Consider the following 18,718-nt stretch of genomic DNA (forward strand, 5'->3'; position numbering starts at 1 on the left):
CAGCCTTGGGCCTAGTTAGAAAGCAGAGGAAGGGAAAGAGCACAGGTTTTCCATTTTATTGAACTGGAGTAAATTCCAGCTGTCACTTAGTAGTTTGATCTTATTAATTTATTAATCATGTGATTATTAAAGGGATTAAAGAAAATAACATACACAAATTAGCTAATATTAGCTAACTTTGAATGCCTAGTTCATTTAATCCTCATGGTGGCCACTCAGCATCAGTGCGACTGGGATAATGCGTGCACGGCCGTGGGCGTGGAGCCCGGTCTGTGAGAAGCGGTCAAAATACAACAGCAATTATTTTCTTGTTGATATTTATTAAAAGGCAACCAGTAACTAACATACCAACGTTGTCTCAAGGAAGTTGACCAGCGTTTTCCCTCCAGCAGTTTGGTGAAGCCACAGAACGAATGTGGAGCATCAACTTGTGTGCGTATGTGTGGAGTCAATGGAGCAGGGGTTAAGTTTGAATTTCTGTTCTCATAAATGCTTTAGTGACAGAATGCACAAGAAAATCTCCTAAATCCACCTTTTCTGTATTGGCCAATTTCATCCTTTCTTGACAGCTCAAAGAGTACATGATTGGAAAAGTTGGTACTTTTTAATTTTGTGTTATCAAGAAACTTTCGGCTTGGGGCTGGCCCAGTGGTATAGCGGTTAAGTTTGCACACTCTGCTTTGGTGGCCTAGGGTTCACCGGTTTTGATCCCAGGTGTGGACCTATGCACCACACATCAAGCCATGCTGTGGTGGCATCCCACATCCAAAGTAGAGGAAGATGGGCATAGATGTTAGCTCAGGGCCAATCTTCCTCAGCAAAAAGAGGAGGATTGGTGGTAGATGTTAGTTCAGGGTTAATCTTCCTCAAAAAAAAAAAAGAAACTTTCAGCTGTTAGAGAATTGGTTACATCAAAATGACCCAGACATTCTGTTTGGGGAGAGCACATGCTAATTTTATGGGTCAAAAGGGCTAGTGCAAACTTTCCAGAGCTGAGGCCCTAGGCCTTGGTAAAACCCCATAGCTAGTCTTTGAAAAATGAGTTATGTCACCTTATGGACTGGTGCTTTTGAACTCCTAGTTATTCCAAATAAAAATAAAATAAAATAAAAATCAACTTGTTCCTACATATGAATGTGGCTTCTTCTCACAATTGCACTGGACTGAATATTTTGTTTATGCCTGGAGAAAAATGAAAATGTAGAGAACTTATTTTGTTCTAGATATAAGTAATTTGACATACTAAAGTTTCTTAAAAATAGGAAAACAGCTGGGTGACGTAGTGGTTAATTGTGCACCATCCTCTCCAGTGGCCGGGGGTTTGCCAGTTTGGATCCCCGGCATAGACCTATGCACTAGTTATCAAGCCATGGTGTGGCAGGCATCTCACATATAAAATAGAGGAAGATGGGCATGGATATTAGCTCAGGGCTAACCTTCCTAAAAAAAAAAAAAAAAGAAAAAAAGAGAAAAAAAGAAATAACAAAAGAAAGAAAATAGACACAATTGTATTATAGTCTAGAAAGTAGAATTCACATATAGGTTTACGATTAAAAAAACTACCTTACGTTAAACTTTGAATTTATCTCATTCCATTTTAGGCTGTTCTCCTAGGTGCTGGAGGGTTGGGTTTCATCTTCTTTTCTTTCCTTTTAAATGAACCATTTAAAAAATAATAGATTTAGGTGTTAACACATTATTAGCTATTAACACCTTAACTTGTGTCAGCCTTATCAATTTACAACACAGAGAGTGGGACTAGAGAGGCACAAGTCCATAGGCTTGGATGGAGGGAACATGGCGATTGGTCAAGGCTGAGAAGAGAGGGCTCTTCTGTGGAGGCTAAGGACCAACTGGGGATATTGTAGAGAACGGGCATCAGCAACAGAATGGCCAGGGACTCAAGACTTACTTTTCAGGTTTTCCTGTGCTCGTGATATCATCCTTCACCCAGAGCAGGCCTTCACATGCCTGCAGGGTGAATTGGGCTCATTTTCATTTGCTTTCGGTCTCCTTTCCTCCTCTCCTCATGATGACCTCTTCCCACCTCCGTGACCTCATGAGGCTGGTGGCTCCATGAGTAGGCATTGGATCTAGGTCACTCATTTGCTCCGTGCTTAAGGGATCTTAGAGGCCACATGGTCCAACCTCCTTGTTTTCTACATCTTGCCAAACTAAGCCATCAGGGCTGGCTTCATGGCTTATAACCTGGCAGTTGCACAGATCTCTGCATTTAGAAGGGGGGCCATATTTGGTTTTGATGTTCTGCGCTCACCATCTTGAAATCCTTAATTTTTGAACACGGACTCTACATTTTCGTTTCATACTCGGCCCCACAGATTATGCGGCTGGTCCTGTAAGCCATACCGATACGCTTATGACTTAATGAATCATAAGACTATTTGATTTTTAGGGAGTGTGGAAAGGATGAGTGATGGACAGGATTGAGAGCTCTCTAAAGGCCAGCATGAAAGATAAGTTTATGGGGGAGCGGGAGCTTTCCTAGGAATCTTCAAAACACCACATGTACCCTAGATTTGTCCCACTTGCAGATGACACCAGTCCTATCTTTAGATAGTAATTTATTCCTTATCTCTATTCTGAATCTCCATGTTCCCTCTTAAAACCGATTCTCTTTTATTCTATTCTCCCTGTAGTCACCGACAACTAGCCATTATCTCCTATGTACTTAAGGGCCATTATAGTCACCCCTCGACACTTTTTCAGGCTAAGAGATCCTAATTCTTTCATCCATCAGCTTGAATGGTTTTTTTTTTTTTTAATTGATGCTTCCTCAAAGAAGAACAGCTAGCTAGTTCGGGTAGCATTGTTAAAATCAGGGCACAATTAATTTCACATCTAGCTATAATATTGCCAAGGAAAAGAACAGACAAAGACAGACATGGCACCAATGAAAATCACTTTTTGAAATTAAGCTAAAATTAGCTAAACATTTGGTAATTGCAAAGTAATTTGAAAATCAAGTAGTTAGACTAAAACATTGATCAGGAATAGGACGACAGGAAAGGAAAGAGCAGAAAAATTCATTGAAAACAACCTCCCCCGCAGACCAGAGGGAGTTTTTGAGAGAAAGTAGATTGCTGCTGATAGAAATATCAAAGCCCATTATTTAGGCAAAAGCCTTGAGAACACAAGATGTGGCCTTGCAGAGACAAGAGGACTAAGTCCTACACAGTGAAGCATACAGCTGTGCCTGTGTGTGAACAATTTCCATATACATACCCACCAGGAGATGTAAGAAGATCTATTATATTTTATGTTCCATTACAGGGTTCAAATACTGAATACAAACAAGTGAATGATTGGATAAGCAAAGAAGGTAAGAATAACGAAGAAGTCACAAGAGGAACAGGGGCTTGATTTGGTGTAATATTATGTATTCCTCTAGCAATTCACTTCAGAGAGACAGTGATTTAATTTCCACAAAACAGTGGCCCGAATACATTCAAGGTAGATGCATCAGAAAGCCTTTATTATTTTTTTCCTGAAAGAGCAGTTACATTTTTATATATTTCTGAGGTTGACAGTCCAGTGGCGATTGAGTGAAATAAAGGGCCTTGCTCAACGTGGACAATCAAGCCCCTCCTGGAAATGCTGACAGGGGACCCTGGTGTCAGAGGTGTGAGGATTGTCCATTCATTAGGGTGAGACGTAGGAAGCCTATTACTTGCCAAATCCTAGATGTTCACTCCTGGGGGGATCATCTAACTTCTCTGGATCTCAATTTTCTTGTATATGAAAAGCTCTGAAAATACTGACCTATCTGAGCATTGTTGTGAAAATAAAAGGGGTTAATGGCAGAGAAAGTGCTGTGAAAAGTTTTAATGTATTGTTTTTATACATTAAAAAGAGTTCATTAATAATGTGAAAATGAAGGAAAAAATCGCCCACTTCACTGGGGGATGGGCATTTACTGTGCTCTATGCTGTGGAGACATAAAGTGGAATGGGACTGGTGTTTGTCCTCAGAGAGCTTCCATCTAGTTGAGGAACAAAATGATATTGATAGTGGCAACCTCTTCCGTTTGTACTGCATTTTATAGACCTGCAAATTGGACCAACTACGTATACTCAAGAAGTGCATGCCACAAGCTCTGCATGGGTTTGAATCCTACTTTACAGGTAAGAAAATCGAGGCTTAAGGGGGTCAAATATCTCACCTCAGTTTTCTTATCTGTAGACTGAGATATGAACAGCTCCTCAGGGTTGCTGTGAGGAGTAATTGAAACAACAGCATCAGTAAAGCTAATGGCTGACACATGCCCTCAATAGATGTTAACTGTTACAGAATATGTATAGATATTCTTCTCCCAAACTTACTTGCCTTCACAGATTTTTGTGTGTGTGTGTTTTGGTGAGGGCCAATCTTGGAGGATGGTTGTAGGCAGTAAGTGCATTAGAAATTCAGAGAATGGAGTGAGCATTCAGGACTGGAGTCGATAGGAAAGTCTTTATGGAGGCGAGGGGATTTGAACCAGTGCGTAAAACAGTGTAGGATTTGGCCAGGCAGAAGAAACCAGAAGCCGCAGTTGGGAACATAGGGAAGAGAAGACACCAGTTTGACTTAAGAAGTATGGGAAATAAAGCTGGAAAGATAGGACCAGAAGACAACTGGATTCCTAGACGAGGCACTTGGATTTCATCTCATGGGTAGAGGGAAACGAGCAGTAGGGTTTTAAGAATGAATAATCTGGTGTTTTTATCCACAGTGAATGGATAATAAAAGGTGTTGGAAGTAGCTAGAGGTAGAGACAGAGGCTGGGAAGTTACTGAATGAGATTCAAAGCCCAGACCGGATCTGTGAGATGGAGATATAAGCCAGGAGAGGTGAGGGATTGGAAGAGAGAAGCAAGACTCGTGGGTGATTGGCTACGGGATTTGAGGTGGGGAGCCAACAGTCACTCTCAGTCTTCACACTGTGGTACTTTGAGGAATCATGTCCCTTAACATCACTTTGTTCTTTAATTGACTCATTTACCAAATACTTTCTGAGTGCTTACGATGGTCAGGACACTGTTTAGGTGCTGAGATTGTTAAAAAAAAAAATGAGACAGTATCTGTCCTCCAAGTGTTCGCAGACTTGTGTCTGTTTGCAGCACCTACGGTTGTACGTGTTGAGTACTATAATGTCAGCGTGAAAAGAATAGAAGAGGATGAAGTGGGGAGAAGTTATGGTGGAGGCAGCATTTGGGCAGGGTCTTACCCCTGGTGAGGAATTCAACAGGGGATGGGAAAGCACCGCTTCAGAAATGAAGAAGTCGAGAAAGTGTTTGGTGGAGGTTGGGGAGGACATGAATTCTGTTTTAGATAGACTCAAGACAAAGTGATAATGGAACCCAGAGTGGATGTGACTAGCAGGCACCTGGAAAGAGGGAACTGAGAGAGAGAGTCTTATTTACAACCAATTGAACGCTCCTTGTGACAGAGCTCTCCTTACCTCACAATTCTGCTCATCGTATTGCCGAACAATTCCAATGCCAGAGTTTGAATCTGGTCCTTAAATGAGCTGCAAGCTATTAGAGGTGTTTAAACAAGGGATAATTTCATTAAAGGGCTGTTAATTAAAGGAAGATTCTGCGAATCCTGTGTGGGATGGGTCTGAGAGGAAAGCTGGCAGCTAGGACATTGGTGGGGAAGCCAGTTCTAACTGTTACACATTTTTTTAAAATCTGGATTAAGCCAAAGTCTTCCTCATTGTTCCTTTCACTTATGGGTCTAGTTGAACTTGATTGGAGCAACACAAAATAAATCTATTCTTTCTTCTACATGACAAGTTTCATATTCTTTCAAGGTCTTTCTGTCTTTTTTTTTTTTTTTCCTGAGGAAGATTTGCCCTGATCTGACATCTGTTGCCAGTCTTCCTCTTCTTTTTGCTTGGAGGAGATTAGCCCTGAGCTAAAATCTATGCCAGTTGTCCTCTATTTTATACGTGGGTGGCTGTCACAGTGTGGCTGACGAGTAGTGTAGCTTTGCCCCCCAGATCGGAACCTGCAAACCCAGGCCACCAAAATGGAGTGCACCAAACTTAACCACTATGCTACTAGGGCCAGCCCCGAGGTCTTTCTTTTTTAAAAAGAATCTTGCCCTGGTTCTTTGTGCACCATGGGATGCCATTTGTAGACGTTCATCATCCTGATCCATTCACTCAGGTATCGACCAAAGCTTATGTGTAAACATTTTACTGGGGAGTATGATCTAGGGAGCAGAAGTGAGATGGAGGAGCTGTGCAGGGAAGGAGGGAGAGTCAATAAAAGATGCATTTTCAGATTGGCCACTGCTTGGGGACAGGATGCACCATCCCACCACAGGGCCCAAGGAGCCATATGACATGTGTCTCCGGACTGTCTGTCCAGGGGGAGCATTTACCCATTGGCTGCCACCCCCATTGGTCAGAGGTTTGCCCAGTGAGGTAGGTGTTTACTCTTCCTCACTCTCGGGTTGCGTGTGCCTGAGCAGAGCGGGCACCCCCAACCTCACCTCCTCCTCAGCAAAGAAGCCCTGAGGAGGCAATGAAAGGCAGGAGGCTGGATCTGAGGCAAGTGCGGACAGGTATACCTGTGGGAAGTCGATCTGGTCCTGTGGCAGTGGCTGGAACTAGGGACAGGTAGGACCAAGAGAATCAGAATTGGGCACAAGAGGCATCTGATGCATCTGCTACCCACCAGGCTGTCTGCTGAGCTCTGGATGTGTTCTCATCTCTCCACATACATTTCAAGAGCTGGCGCTCAGAATTAAATAAACGCTCCAAATATAGTCTGTCCGGAGAAGATTGTAGGGCAGAGAGGAAGGGAAGAATGAGAGTTGTGGAAAAATAGTTTAAGATGAACATATCACAAATACCCAACACATATACTTTCCTTAATTCTCCAAACAGACATTGCCACTGGTGAAGTTCGGCAACAAACGTTCAGGATTTGGCAGACACAGCACTGGCTACTGGAGGCGGGGGGAGCATCCTGATGAATATGGGATAATCTTCACCTTAAGGAGGGCTCAGCCTCCTGAGGCTGGGGACCTGAAGGGAGGTTGGGGAGGCTGAAGAAGTTGCCAAAATTTTAATAAGGCAGAATGGGCTATGATGGATGGATAAATACTTCAGAAAAGAGCATAATTAACTTTCTGTCAGGTGGAGGGGTCAGAGAAAGCTTCAGCGGCTTTTGAGGTGGTCTGGTCCCTCATCACGCGTGCCAAGATGGAGAGGCGGAGCCGGAGGGATCCACCACGTCCAGGCTGGGGCACAACCTGAGCTGCTGGCAAAATTTAACAGTCCTAGGATTCCTGGTTTCAAGTCAACTGTGAAACCGCTAGGCACTCCTTATGTTAGAGGCTACATTCAATGCATTTCATTTCAAACAAATATTCCTGGCTTAAAAATTGCAGCCTTTTACTTATGTATGTATTTGAGTATTTTGAGCCACTGTTCCATTTCTTAGGAATCATATCTTTCCCATATGAATCACTGTTTCATATTTTTCTAGAGTACTAAAAGAGATTGTAAGAGGTTAAATTGAAGATGAAGGGGGGTATTTTTTTCCTCTTCTTCCCTTGACAAGAACACCGCAGAGCCTTTGTAAACAAAAGCCAGAATGCAGACAGTCTAGGGGTGGTTTCAGCTTAAAAAAAAGTATACTTTTTTTTTTTTTTTTAACATGGTGAATTGAAGAATAGCTCGGGAAAAGAAGGAGCAGGTGGCTGCCAGAGCCTGGAGGGCAGAAGGCCTGGTATGAGGACAGAGAGCACCTCCTAATCAGGGCACTTGTGCCTTGTCATGTGGTCCCACACATCACTCTAGCCTTTGGACAGAGGGTAGCTCTGAGCCTCTTGTCCTCTGCCCCCCAGGCCCGGGGCCCCCTGACTAACATATGGGAAGGATTTAGAGACGAGGGAAAAGCCCAGAAATCAAATGTGGAGAGAAATTATGTGGCTAACAGCTGGAATTCATGAAGTTCCATATTAAGTGAAGGATTGATAGCAAGAAATCCAAAACACCCTTTCCCAAAAGACAGACAAATTGATGGCTTGAGGACAAAAAAGGCTTCTCAAGATTCTTGGCTTCTCTTTAAATGTAACTGTAATGCACATGTTTGTTTTTATAAGGGATAGCTATGGCTGTATTTGTCATGAATTTGGAATTATTGAATTCAAGGATGAATGTGGGGAGATGCATTAACTAAGTGCCAAAAATGAATTTGAAGTTGGACTGTGTGCTCATTTTACTTTTGAGACTTTCTTAATGAGGTAGGTTAATATTAAATGAAAATAATTATGTATGAATATTTTTCACCTAAGTTATCTTATTCAGTCCTCCCCCCTACATACCAAGAAATAAGTATTTTACAACCTCCCTCTGCTTAAGAGGAAATTGATGTTCCAAGAGGTTAATTTGCCCAGATCACACTGTGGCAGACGAGAACTTAAACCCAGGTCTTCTGCTCCCAGCACCCATGGTGTATCCACTCCACTGGGTTCCCAAACCTGAATGGGTTTCTGAATTAGCCCTGAAGCTTTTAAAATTTACTGATTCCTGGAGTGGCCTCCAGAATCTATATGCTTAAAAATCTCTGAACTGTTTCTGGTGATTAACCTCGTTGGGAACCCGCTATACAAAACTAAGGTAAATGAAACACCATTCTCTTACCAATCAGTACAAATTCTTTTTGACTCTGGGGACGTAGGTGAGTGGATCTTTTGAAAGTCCGCAGAGCCACACCTGGGAAGTGTTAGCATCCACCCTGCGACAGTTTGGGATTAGCTGGTTCAGACTGATTACTAGCACCTGGAAGCGTATGATGAGGGGGGAAGGTAGATCATAACAATATAAAGTGCTGTTTCTCAACCTTTTCCTGGGCAACGCGGAAGTGCAGGGACACATGACGGGGCTGCCATGGGCTGGGAACACTTGGACAAAACCAAAATCAGAGGAGCCAGATAGACTACCATCAAAATACAACATGCTGAATGCTTCAGTTCTGGACAGAGGTGAGAAGTACAATGAGTGTGGAAAACAGCCAGGCTCTATCTGAGTAGCCAGGTGAATTCTTCTTTAATGTTTGTGAACACGGGGCGCTGACATACTTTGATGTTTGACAGGCCTAGTTTTGAATTCCAGCTGTATCACTCAGTGACCTTGGGAACCACTTACCTTCTTTGAGCCTCAATTGGAGGGTATGAAGGGTAGTGATACTTTCATCCTAGAGTATTTAGAGGCTTGAATGAAATATGTATATAAGGTGATTAGTCCAGTGCCTGTAAATATCAAGTACCCTGTAAGTTGCAGTGTTATATCTATCTCTTATATCCAAGAGATCTTAAAATTTAATCAGTAAAGGGCATAAATGCTTTAATGATATCATAAGCAAACCAGGTTTCACACGCAGAAAAATTCACTCTAGTAAAAAGTAAGGGAAGCACATACCGTGTGAGATCCTATCTTAATCAAATCCTGCTTCCAGCTTCTAGATACGTGTGGGACAAGGGGCAAGCATTTGAGCATCAGAAACTGTATCTGCACAAGGGAGAAAGAGGAAAGGACTTCCAAGATATGGAAACTAGAGAATAGAAGTGCCCTCTGCTCCTAGCAGGCCAGCACAAAGACATGAAAGGCCCTTTTGAGAATGACTTAAAATGGAGTCAGCAAGACTGGGCTATAACCTGATTAACTGAATGAACGTATCGAAAGAGAGAACTCGTCATGCAGACCTGCAGTGGGCTAGCAGTGGAAGAGCAGAAAATGGAAAGTCAGAGAGGCAGATGTTGGCAGGTGCCCTCCTAGAACTAGCCAGGGGAGAAGGAGCCTTAGCTAAGGGACTTTGACTGTTTCTTTCCCATGGGCAAGACCATCAGCGTGGTGGGATGTCTATCTCAGGCTGTCTTAGCCTGACGTCACTTCATAGTCAAAGCATATAGCTAATTTATTTTATACGTCTTCTATACTTCTTGTGAAATAGTATGATCATAATTTAGCTCCCTGTATAGTTTGCTTATAGAGAAAAAATACACACCAGACTGAAGAAGCTAATAACCCTCAGCTGCTTACATTTATCATTGTAAAATAATAAGTTGGTTTTCTGGTTTATACTTCAGTCTTTTGTGAACTTAGTAAGCCTGAGTCAGCCTCCTTGAGTCTGATGATCTCTAGGACCTGAGTTTTGGGATGCATGAGGTTCATGCCAGGACCTTGGACAATGATGAGTTGAGCAAGACAATGTGTACCATCTGATAGTGACTCCTCCCTGTGGCTTCGCTGGTATCCTTGGTGGCCTGTGACTTTGCTGCACACCTGCTCACCGTGGGGAAAGAGTAAAATCTAGGGACAGAAACCACACATTGGGTTTCAAACGAAGGGAGGAGTTTTGCCCCAACTGAATCATGAATCAGCTTTAAGAGAAAATGATTTTCAGAGAAGATGAACATTCCTTTCCTCTTGCTGACCAGAAGTCTCTGGATTTTCTGAGATGTCTATTTAAAAGCTCCAATTACTCTAACAATAATTTCAAAAATACCACATTTCCTCACCATTGAATAGTTCCCAGTTGTCTGTCCCTTGCTTTGCTGTCCTGCCTCTCCTGAACTTTGTGTAACCATCGACCCAAGGAGCACAGACACCCAAACACCTGGAATCACCCATGTGAGGAGGCCTGGACTTAGACTTATTCCTCGAGGGGAAGATTTTCTTGTTTTGCTTTGCAGAGTGACTATCACTGCTTGCTAATTGACTGTTGGGCCTTCAATCCTGCCTCTTCTCCCTGCACACCATGGCCAGAGCTATCTTTCTACAGTGCATATCTAAATACTTCACACTCAACCGTGAAATCCTTCCGTGGCTGCCTTTTGCTCCCAGTTCAAGTCCCGACTTATCAGCATATCCTTTTTTTTTAAAGATTGGCACCTGAGCTAACAACTGTTACCAATCTTCTTCTTCTTTTTTTTTTTTTGCTTTATCTCCCCAAACCCCCACCCCGTACATAGTTGTATATCTTAGTTGTGAGTCCTTCTAGTTGTGGCATGTGGGACGTTGCCTCAATGTGGCCTGACGAGCAGTGCCATGTCCGAGCCCAGGATCCGAACCCTGGGCCGCCGCAGTGGAGCGTGCGGACTTAACCACTAGGCCACAGGGCCGGCCCCTCATCAGCGTATCTTAATGTAAGACCCTGCGAGGTCTATTCATTGCTCCAGCCTCTTTTCTCCACCATTCTCACCTCTCATTCTAATGAGATCTACTGATCTACTTTCTTGAAAATATTCCACATATTCACTAGCCTCTTGGCCTTTGAACATACATTTCTTCTCCCTCTTTTCCTAGTTGCCTGGAAAGTCCTTAAATTTTTTGTTGAGACACCACTTCCTGTGGGAAACATGAAATTAATTCATTAAAAAATATTTCTTCAACATCTTCAGAGTGCCAGACACTATTCTAGGTGCTTGGGATACATTGGTGAACAAAACATGGAAAGGTCTACCTACCTCATTGGATACTAATGGCCTCTTTACTTGTGCCGTCTCTCCTAAACCACAAGCTCCCTGAAAACAGGGCATGTGCATTATTCACCTAAAGTCTAGAGGAATGCTTTGGTACACAGCCAGCACTCAATAAGAAAAGTTAGAAACCCTTAGGGAAAGACAAGAAAACTTTTTCTGCAAAGGAAACATATTCTGTAAAGTAAATATTTTAGAATTTTTTTTGGTCCATGTGGTCTCTGTTGTAGCTATTCAATTCTGCCATTGTAAAGCAAGCAGTATGTAAGCAAATGTGCATAGTGTGTCTCAATCAAACTTAGAAAATCCCTAAAGTTTCTTCCAGGTTCACAATTCCTTAATTATTTTATCTGTTTTGTTTATTTCTATACTTTCAGTATCTGGAACCATGTCTGGAACAGAGCAGATGCATAATATATACTTGTTGAATGAGGGAATTGAAGTGGATCTGAGGCAGAGTTTGGGTTTGAATCCAAGACTGGCTTCAAAATCCATGGTCTTGGTATGCCATATCCTGTTGGTTGTTTAACTGAATATAGATATTAGGGATAAGAATTCCCAAGATACTGGAATCCACGATGCTGGTCAGTTAGTTTAAAGTCATTACACTTTTTCTAATCTTGAGATGTCTTGCCCAATTGGATCCCTGCCAAAATTTGTTTGTTAGCCTTAAACAGTGAGGAATCCCCCTTAATAGTATATGAAGAATTAGGTAGTGGCTAGGGGGATAGTACCAGGTGGTAAATCGCTAATACAGTAGGTATGTGCAGAGGGGGAAATACCTTTAGGACAGAGAGGTGGTACAGAGAGGAGAGTAATTTACTTTCCAGAAGGTGGAAGGGTCAGAGAAGCCTTCAGAAATGTGGCAAGGCCTGAAGAGGATCCTGAGATGGTACACATTCCTCCCCATGTGTCCTAAATGGGGAGTCGTAGCACACAAGGGATTCACCTAGACTCAGTTATAACTTGAACTGTGAGCAGAATTAAGCAGAGCCAGAATTCTTAGTTCCCAGTCACCGTGAAACCACTAGACACTCCTTATGTTAAAAACTATATTTCAGTGCATTCATTTTAAACAAATATTCCTAACTTAACCATTGCAGCTCTTTACTTATGTGTGTGTTTGGGTATTTTATGTCATTGTTCTCTCTCTTAGGAATCATATTTTTCCATAAATCGCTTTTTTGTGTTGTTCTACTATGCTGAAAGAGACCTTGATTGTAAAAGGTTAAATGGAAGATGAAATAGAGTGAACCAACAGAGCTGTTTGCTTCGTGAACTCTGTGGAAGTGTTGAGTCAGCTGCTTGAACTGTTAACTGGAACATGCAGAGCCTGTTGCTCTGCAGCCTGAAGTCATTCTCAGTGTCTCTGGTTCCATACTGGTTTATGACCAATGACTAATGCTTCACCCATGAGTCATTAAACCCATTCTGCACTTTCCTCGTTCCATAATCTTCTTGGAATTCATCCTTGTGTCCAATGGTCCAATGCTTTATCTTGGTATTTGGATGACTGAATGAACAGAAATGGCAATAAAATGTATATGTGATATAACAGTTCAAAACACAATTCCCCTTAGAGAAGACTTTTAAGCAAATCAGATTCCTCCCAAACCATTTAAAATCTTCTGAAATATCTGAAGCTTTCCGTTTCCTTTGTGCCTTCATGAGAAGTCAACAAATACAGCAAGAGTATCTGCCAGCTCTGCACACACTTTGCCACAAAATTCAAGCTTCATAGGGTGGCTCTACTTTCTAATGCTCTTGATCAACTTCACTAATGCAAGAAAGCGAAACATGGATAATCTAATATAGATAGGAGCTGATGAATATGCGTGCGTTTGATGTTCTAGAAAATGACTTTTAAGAAAACAGTGAAGTACCATTGATAGCTAAACTTAGGATGAGAAGAAAAGACGTCCAACTTCTTGACTACTGCTCAGTTCCCTGAAATCCATATCATTTTAAGAGAAACTATCTTCACAGGAAGAGCCAGGAATGGCCAATAACTATGAGAGAATGTGGCAGACTGAGTGAAGGGAGGTGATTTGGGGTGGGAAGGAAGAAGGTATAAATAAGACATGGGACTATCCCATTCATGGGAGTGGGGCAGGCGCTGGGGGTGGGGAGGGAATAGAGTTAGCTGCCAGTACTGGCCAGCATTTAGCTTTACCTGTCCAAACAAAAGATCCAAAGGATAGAGCCTAGGTAGGAAGTCCACCTCATGCTAAAGTAACTGATGAGCATACTATAAGCAGACAGATGGTGCACAGTGATGAAGAATCCAAACAGATGTGATGTTCAGAAGTTCAGACAGGAAATGCACAATCATTCTCTTCTAGAGGGATGGTAGAGAGAGGCGGCTACAGTAGGGTATCAAGTTAGGAGGATAGTAAATCATATAGGAGAGTCCAAAATGGTCACAAGAAGCAGCTCTTGATGCTGATGTTGAGAACCTGAGTATGAAGCCAGGAGAGTCATAGAACCAAATATGTGAGAGCAAGGGGCCACGGCTCCAGATGGGAGGGTTGTCCTGGTGTATACCTGGCCTAGCTGACTTTCACATGTTCCTTTGCAGTGACATCTGGGGTCTCCAGCCACTATTATAGGGCAGGGGATAGGGACAGATAAGTGATTAAATGTCACCACCAAAATCTGTTTTCAGGTTGCAGGGTGCTCTCCAGTATATCCAAGTGCTAATCCCTAAGTTAAAGTCCCAGGGGCTCTAGGTAGATTTTCTCTCGTTGGCCTGGAGGGGTCATGGATTGTGGTCAGCTAGACATTGTTTTGATCTCATCCTTTTTCTTCAGTATGAGTTGTGGATGGGTAGTGGTGACTGCAAAGGAGGAACTCACCAGGGGAGAATGACTGGGAAGGCAATTTAGAAGGCGTATTTTATCTATTTCGTTTCAGTGATTCAGATAAGAGATGTACTATAAAAAAAATTCCACAATGGAAAATCAAGTGAGTTACTGAGTAGTCACATATTGTAGACTTCCTAAAAGTGTGCCACTAAAAAATTTAGCTTTCAACATTTGTTTATACATAAAACTTCTCTCTGGAACCTTCTGACACTCTTTATATTTATTTAATGAGGCTCAGCCCTCAAATATTTTCTTCCCACTTTTCAAGTAGAAAATAAAATAATAGATTTTTATCATAGATTTTATCAATAGATTTATCAAAAATCAATCGTTTTTATCAGTTATAACTCCATTCCCAAAAGGAAATTGCAGGGTTGCTACTGGGGAGGCTTGGTCAAGAGAGTTGCTGTAACTTTGGGGCCACAAGACCTAAAAATTACTTGGTGAAATCCATTTCAAACAGATGCCACTGTTAACGCAAGAGAGTTTAACCACCGTTTACTGACATCCACTATTAGGAGAAATTAACCTCAAATCTTAAAGGTAAAGTCGACTAATGATGAAGAGGCATATAAACAAGTAGAGTATATCTTTTGAGATTGGGTGTGTCTGAATGATTACAGTCATGAGAACATGAGGTTATGGTTAGGATTTTGTGTGAGTTGAGGGATGATGTGTTTCTTGTAGGATATCAAAATGTCACGTCACTTCTGTTGGGTCATGCTGAATGATCTTGAACTTCTAGGACTAAACTGCAAGATGAGAACAGTTGACACATGATGAAACTGTCGATCCACTCTTTACCCAAAGTTCTCTTTCCTTGTGGTTTTTCACTAGCACACTGCACTAACTCCTGCTGCCAAAATCTAGTTTCACAAGTGCCCGAGCAAATCAATCTTGGGTATTGATCATTCAGTGACTGCTAATTGCTGTAGCTTAGAATTTGATTCAGTAGTGGAAAAAAAGAAGAGGTTCATTTGTTCTATCCTTGATGTATATGTATACATGTTTTTGCAAGAAGATGCTTGTTTTTGCTATATTAGCTATTCATTTTTCTAATGTAAAATCAGTAGGAAAAACTTGTAAAAATGTTATGATTTGTTATCCTTAAAGCTGAGGTTGCCTTCAGGCTGCATTAACTTATGTATCTTCTTTTACTTAATTCCTCTGTTTTGTTTTAATTTATCAGCTGTCTCTGGGCAAGACAAAAGGCCTATTTTTCAAACAAGATTACCTTTTTTGATATTAGGCAACCCATCTTATTCTCTCCAGAGTGCATTTTCATAGGAATAGAAGGATATATTTTTCTTAAATATCACCAGCTGTGTCTCTGGTTTCACAAATGCAAAAGAAGTGTGCAAAGTAGGGGCAGGAAACCCATTTGTTGATGCAAATTTTGATGACAACGTCTTTTCATTCTTGGCTAATCTTTTACTAGTGCACATCTGAAAATGGTTTCATGGGGAGAGAAGATGAATTTTCCTCGGCACTTTGCAGGACCAGCCTTTGTTGGATGCCCATGGAGACAAGCTGCAATGATTTGCTCTCAGGAGCAAAGGAACTTTGTGGCCCACGTATTCACATGAACCCAGGATTGCAGTAAGGGCAGCGGGAGATCTGCTCAGGAGAGGCCGTTCTTGAATATGTAAGAGCTGGGGATTGTACAATGCAGTTTTGTGATATTCTGAAACAAAAGATTTTTTTGGGGGTCTAGGATGAAACCTACAATATGAGGGTAAATGGTGGCTGTAGAATAAGAACATCATCTCCTTTGCAAAATGATGTCATCTACGATTTGGTTCAGCAGTAATGTCTTTAGAGTTCAAAGTTTACACTTTCTGCTGCTGTTGGGAGATGTTTTATTGATGTATACACCCCCTCCCCCCCCCCACATACTACGCCCCGTCTTTCCCGCTGCACTCAGCTTATCGGGTATAATTTAATGCTGTATTGTCTAATGTCATGACCACTAGCCACATGTGGCTACGGAGTACTTGAAATGTGGTTAGTCTGAATTGAACTGCGTTTTAAGTGTAAAATACATGCTGGGTTTCAAAGACAATATTTAAAAAAGAAAGAAAAATATATTAATAACTTTCTGTATTGATTAAATGTTGAAATAGTAATAGTTTGGATATGTTGGGTTAAATAAAATATATTATTAAAATTAATTTCACCTCTATATTTTTATTTTTTTGTTGTGGCTACTAGGAAACTCACTTATGTGGCTTACAGTTTGTTACTATTGGGCAGTGCTGGTCTAACATCATACGTCGTGATGATTGATCCTCTGGCATCTCATGGTGAGCTGTGAAAGTTACTGGAACTCTAGCCACCAGGTCTTGACATTCAGGGATCTCATCATTGGTGTCTCCTCTGGGGTTCCTCTGCAGCATACAGTCTCTGACCATGACTGCAGGCAGTATCCATTCTTCTGCCTTCTCTTTGTATTTGGTCTGCCCCTCTTAGAGGTAGTCGCTGCTCCTGCCATTGCTTTGAGACATGGCTGACTGCTGATGCATGCCCATCACTGCTGAGTGGGAGAGGAGAGAGAGCCTCCTTTCTGACTGTTGCAAACTCCTTTATCATTTATTGTCTTAAGGAATCAAATAGTTTGACTCTATTTCTTACAGAGTCCCTGATGGTAGAAGTTGATCATTAACCTTACTCTTTAAGTTAATGTTTTTGGCAAATACTCGGTGTAAATTCCTTTGGGGCCAAGTTGGAAAAGGATGCAAACACCATCACACAGTGGACTACACTCCAAGTGTTCCTCTTTGTCTTCCCTTGACTCTCCATGTGTGAATTTCTTCCCCATTCCACAAGTTGCCCAGATTTTGAGGCCCAGGCATAGTTGTCCGGGATTTAGTCACACTCCCTCCTCTAGCACAGGGTCATATTCTGACTTTCTGGAATGTGCAGAGGATACCCAGTTTGGGCCCTTTTCTGGGACAATTATTACCTGTGGTGTTCTCAATAACTGATAGTGGATACCAGTTGTCCAATGTAGATTAAAGTACAGTATCATCTTTACACAAGGAAAGCTGAGTTGGAGAATGGTGGCCTGGCATGGAGTCTCATACCCCAGTTGAAGCTTGCCTATCACTTCCGAGCAGAGAAGCTAGAGAATATTGGATCTCCTGGTGGAGGATAGTACTATTTGGTGCAGGAAGCAGAGAGGCAGATCCCCTTACATGAGGACATATGAGCCAAGAGAGCAAAATAGCAGGAGACTTGGATGGTGCCATTTTTGATGCTGTGCCCTTACCTTGGTAAACAAGATCCTCTGGATTTTAGGGGCTCCTTGCCTCACCCATCAGGTAAATCACTCCTCCTTCCACTGGGAGGCGTGAGTGAGCAAGTGAGGGGATGGAGAGAGGGAACCCAAGTGTTTGTCCTGTACTCTCCTTCCTTGGAAGTAGAGAGGAAGTTTCTTCTCTGTATGGCATGTGAGAGACGGGAAGTAAGCTATCCCCATATTACACAGTATAGAAGTTAAATCATCATATCACAGACTATTAGAGCTGACGGGACCTCCAATACAGTCTGATCAGACACCATCATTATAGATGAGGAAACAGCTCCACAAAGGCAAAGTAACAGAGGCTAAAGGAAGCTCCCCTTTGCTGTCTCCTGTGTATTAGGGCATCTGAAAAGAAATGGAAAAAGCAGGCTTCCAGTTTGATATGACTTGTGCCTTAGTAAAAAATTTGCATCCGTGTTTTGACTTTAAATATTTGTAAATTTTAAAATACAATTAACAATAAGATTGAAAATCTGGCATAGGAAAGAATTTACACTTTGGTTTGACGCATTTGGTGTGGATTTACATGCAATGCAGAACTAACCCAATGGAAACATTTAATATTTTCATTTCACTGCTATAAATTTACACAGACCTTGAACAGCAGATCCCTGGGAGGAAGAGAGTCTGGGACTCAGATAGTGCTGTTCATATATGGAGAGAATTGACCCACTGAATATTTTAGCCAGACTCTGTGTTGAACAAGGTACCTGCTGGGATCAATATAAAAATCACTAATACGAAGGTCACTTCTTGTCAGCGAAAAATTTGACTGAAAGAATTAAAAATAAATATGTCTCCAAACATCAGTTTTGCAAATTTAAAGCTGTGACTAGCAAGCACAGTGGTTAGTGACACATGCCTCTGGACTCCTGCATCACGTTATTTGTTTGTTATAACCGTCACCACTGTTATAGTAATTAGTACTATAATTATTTTTTAAATTATTTGTTTACATGATCTTTTACTCACTAAACACATATGGAGCCACATATCAGGCACCAGGCTGGGCACTGGAGAGAAGTAATAATTCACATTTTTTCTATTCGACAGTA

At 41.7% G+C, this 18,718-nt stretch overlaps 1 long non-coding RNA gene across 3 annotated transcripts in view; it reads left to right on the top strand.

Annotated features, from left to right (window-relative positions):
* The window catches only part of LOC139083406 (uncharacterized), a 347,719-nt gene that overhangs the window by 232,904 nt on the left and 96,097 nt on the right, over positions 1 to 18,718 (top strand). The window contains exons 2-3 of one of the 3 annotated variants that reach the window (XR_011540102.1): positions 3,292 to 3,340; positions 4,064 to 4,142. The exons of the other annotated variants lie outside the window; for them this stretch is intronic. This is a non-coding gene — a long non-coding RNA (uncharacterized lncRNA). The remainder of the gene's footprint in view (positions 1 to 3,291; positions 3,341 to 4,063; positions 4,143 to 18,718) is intronic. 3 annotated transcript variants of the gene reach the window in all.

The sequence above is a fragment of the Equus przewalskii genome, chromosome 5, assembly GCF_037783145.1.
Source record: "Equus przewalskii isolate Varuska chromosome 5, EquPr2, whole genome shotgun sequence".
NCBI classification, from domain to species: Eukaryota; Metazoa; Chordata; class Mammalia; order Perissodactyla; family Equidae; genus Equus; species Equus przewalskii.